Raw genomic sequence first — 4,453 nt, 5'->3', positions numbered from 1 at the left:
TATTTCTGAGAGTGGAGTATTGAAGTCCCCCACTACTATTGTATTGGAGTCTATGTCTCCCTTTTAAGTCCCTTAACATACATTTTAAATAAACCAGTGCCCTTTAATTCGGTGCATAAACATTTATAATAGTTACATCTTCCTGTTGAATTGATCCCTTAATCATTATATAGTGCCCCTCTTTGTCTCTCCTAACAGTTTTTGTGTTAAAGTTTATTTTGTCTGATATTAAGATGGCTACACCAGCTCTTTTTTCATTTCTGTTGGCATGGTATATCTTTTTCCAGCCTTTCACTTTCAGTCTGCATGCATCTTTGTTGGAAAGATGTGTTTCTTGTAAGCAGCAAATAGATGGGTTTTTTTCGTTAATCCATTCAGCCAGTCTGTGTCTTTTAACTGGAGAGGTGTGGCCCTTAACATTCAATGTGACTGTCGATAAGTAGTAACTTTGCCCTGCCATTTTCCCAAAGATATTTCTAATATATGCTTTGAAATTCGTGTGATCTTTTACTGTGAGGTTTCCTTCCTTTACCTTCTTTCATATTGATGGCTGTGTTTCTATGTGTAACACATCTTTAAGCATCTTTTGCAGGGCTGGATGAGTGGTGACAAATTCTTTCAATTTCTGTTTGCTATGAAAGGTCTCTATTTCACCTTCATTCACAAATGAGAGCTTTGCAGGATATAATATTCTGGGCTGTCAGTTTTTCTCTCTTAGTACCTGGGCTATATCTCGCCATTCCTTCCTAGCCTGTAGGGTTTCTGATGAGAAGTTTGCTGTGAGTCTAATTGGAGATCCTCTGAGAGTAATCTGGCATTTCTCCCTTGCACATTTTAGAATCTTTTCTTTGTGTTTCAGTGTAGTGAGTTTGATTACAACATGTCGTGGTGAGGATTTCTTTTGGTCATGTTTATTAGGGGTTCCATGAGCTTCCTGTACTTGGATGTCTCTGTCCTTCTCCAAACCTGGGAAGTTTTCTGCTAGCATCTCACTAAAAAGGCCTTCTAATCCTTTCTTCCTCTCCATGCCTTCAGGAACTCCTAGAACCTGAATGTTGGGTTTTTTAATAATATCCTGTAGATTCCCAACAATATTTTTTGGATTTCTAATTTCCTCTTCATTTCTTTGGTTTGACTGTATACTTTCCTGTGCTCTGTCTTCTAAGTCCGATATTCTCTCTTCTGCTTCACTGATTCTTTTTTTAAGGCTCTCAAATGCATTTTTCATTTGATCTATTGAATTCTTCATTTCATTTTGATTTCTCTTCACTATCACAATTTCATGTTCTACTAATTGCTTCATTTTATTTTGATTTCTCCTTAAGATTTCATTTTTATGAGAGAGATTTTCTACCCTGCCCAGTAAGGATTTCTGTAGTTCAAGAATTTGTTTTTGAGAACTTCTAAGTGTTCTTATCATAAATTTTTTGAGATCTGCTTCTTGCATTTCTTCTATCTCATCACCTTTATAATCTTGAATTGGGGTGTCTTATTCATTTGGGGGCATCATAATGTCTTTCTTGTTCTTGTTTCCTCAGTTTCTGCATTTGTTGCTTGGCATTGTGGAGATATTCTTTGGTTTCTTTCTTTTTTTTTTTTGATGTGGTGGTTTTTCTCGTGATACTATGACTCGATTAAGTGGACTGTCTGCTTTTGATGGATCCTTAGAGGCTTGTGATGGGTGTGGCCAGAGAGCTCTGTTTGGTTCTTCAGGGTTAAGGGTGAAACACCCAGGTAAGGCATGGTAAATTTTCTCTCTTTCTCTCTCTCTCTCTCTCTTTTTTTTTTTATTCAGAAGGGATTAATTCTGCCCAGCTGAGCAGAATTGAAGGCAGTCAGTGTCTGTGCTCTGGCCCCTGTGGGTATTATATTCATCTGCTCTACCCCAAGGACAACACAAAGGATCTGTACAGTCCTCAGTGTAAGCTCAGTTTCCACTGAAATCTCCCACCAGCTTGCTAAGGTTATCAAGTTTGTGGCATTTCCTGAGAGTACTCACTCTCAGGCACTCCATGAATTATCTCACACACCTTCAGGTTTTTTTTTTTTTTTTCAGTCACAGTTCATAAGCTCCACTTTTCACTAGGTCCTAACCTCCTGTTATTTCTCCCCACCAGAGTCAGGTTTTTTTGCTTAGCTGAGGGCGGGTGCAGCCCTGAGGTGGTGCAGCTTTTACATATGTCCAAAATGGTGCCTGCTCGCTTGCCTTTGTAAGGTGAGTGGAGAGAGAGAATCGTATCCATATGAGTCCCTTTTATTTTTTATTCTATTCTATTCTATTCTATTCTATTCTATTCCCTCTTCTAGTTAGCCCATTGGACTTTTCCCCACAGGGCTTCAAACCTCATTCCCTGTAGGCTCTTACTGCCACTTCCCTGCCTTTGTCTTGGGCTGCTGAGGCTTTGCCTCACCTCCCTTTCCAGCGCTGCTGTGTGGACTCAGCAGCTGGGGTCCTGATATGTGAGCACCCGTACCCTCCACATAGGTCCACCATGTCCCACTAGTTCCAGAAGAGTTTCCTCTGCAGTTTTTTTTCCCTAACTCTTCCCTGAAACTACAGTATTTCCACTTTTATTAAACTGTCTTTTCCCAGACTATCAGTGTGCTCCCTTCCTATTCCACCATCTTGGAGGACTCCTGCCCCCTGTATTCTAATAGTCCTTCCTGGTAGCTCAAGGAAGTTTTGCCAGTATCTCTGTAAAAAAGATGAAACAAATTGTTTTTCAGGAGAAAAGTGCTTTGTGTAGTGTCACATGATTTGTAAATACCTGGCACCCTAACTTCTGTCTAATGTTCTCTATCTTGCCACACTTAATTAAAAAACATTTATTTTTCAGATCCATTTCAGAAATTGTCACCAGTTCAAATAGTACTGCTTTAGAAAACTCATGAGCATGTCTTCCCTTTTGCTACTAATGCTATGTTTGGAGTGTGTGACTTCAAAAAGCATATCATGAGGCTGGTGCTGTGGCACAGTGGGTTAATGCCCTGGCCTGAAGTGCCCACATCCCATATTGGCTCGGGTTCAAGACTTGGCTGCTCCACTTCTGATCCAGCTCTCTGCTATGGCCTGGGAAAGCAGTAGAAGATGGTCAAAGTCCTTGGGTCCCTGCACCCATGTGGGAGACCTGGAAGAAGCTCCTGGGCCCTGGCTTCAGTTGGTGCAGCTCTGGCCATTGCAGTCATTTGCAGAGTGAGCCATCAGATGGAAGACCTCTTTCTCTCTGTCTCTCTCTCTCTCTCTCTGCCTCTCCTCTCTCTGTGTAACTTTGACTTTCACATAAATAAATCTTTAAGAAAAACAAAAAGCATATCATAAAAATTTTCCCCCTTTCAGTCATTCTTCTTGAACAATATGCAATATACATGCAGCTACAAAAAAATTACTGTAAACCTTTATCCTGCTTTCTGAGATAGTAAAATTATATTAAATTAGATTTTATGTGATAATAAGCTTCTAAAATATAAAACAAAAGAACACAATGACCATATATAAGCCAAAATGTGAAGAGCAATCTTATGGTCTCCAGGTAATTTATTTGTGTGAATCTCAGGACTTTTTTTTTTTTTTTTGTATTAGCAGCTTTTCTAAGGTCCAATTGATAGGCAAAGATTGTGTTTATAGGAGCTTTTTTTCTAAGTTTTTAAAAGTTTATTTGAAAATATTGTATATAGAGGAGAGACCCAGAGAGATCTTCCTTCTGCTTGTTCACATCACAGATGGCTGCATGGAGCAGGGCCGGGACAGAATGAGGCCAGGAACCAAGATCTTCATCTGGGTCTCTCACATTGGTAGCATTTGCCCAAGTATTTGGATCATCTTTCGTTGCTTTTCTCAGGCCATCAGCAGGAAGCTGGATCAAAAGCAGAATAGCCAGAACATGAACCAGCGCTCATATGGGGTGCTTGTATTGCAGATGGCAGATTTAATTGCTATGTGACAATGCTGATCCTGTTTTATGGGAACTTCTAAATTTAGAAATTTTGAAGTTGTATGCATTGTAGCTTGCATGTAATTCAACTTTCTGCCATACTTAGTGATATATATCAGCATTTGATGTAGGACAAATCAGAAAACACAGTGGATTAACAAATAGCCATTTGATTTGCATTTCTGACTCTGAGTTATAGGCTGCACTCAGCTGGGCAGTTCCTATGATCAGTCCAGGAGCAGAAATGAGAGTTTAGTCATTTGAGGAACTGATTGAGGCTTCACTTAAGTGTCTGGGGTTTGTGGTGAATCTTGGCTACATATTCTCTCTCTCTTTTTTTTTTTTTTTTGACAGGCAGAGTTAGTGAGAGAGAGAGACAGACAGAGAGAAAGGTCTTCCTTCCATTGGTTCACCCCCCAAGTGGCCGCTAACGCTGGCATGCTGTGCCGATCCAAAGCTAGGAGCCAGGTGCTTTCTCCTGGTCTCCCATGTGGGTGCAGGGCCCAAGCACTTGGGCCATC

Source organism: Lepus europaeus, unplaced genomic scaffold, assembly GCF_033115175.1.
Source record: "Lepus europaeus isolate LE1 unplaced genomic scaffold, mLepTim1.pri SCAFFOLD_3_1, whole genome shotgun sequence".
NCBI lineage: Eukaryota > Metazoa > Chordata > Mammalia > Lagomorpha > Leporidae > Lepus > Lepus europaeus.
Note: the sequence above shows the minus strand (reverse complement) of the source record.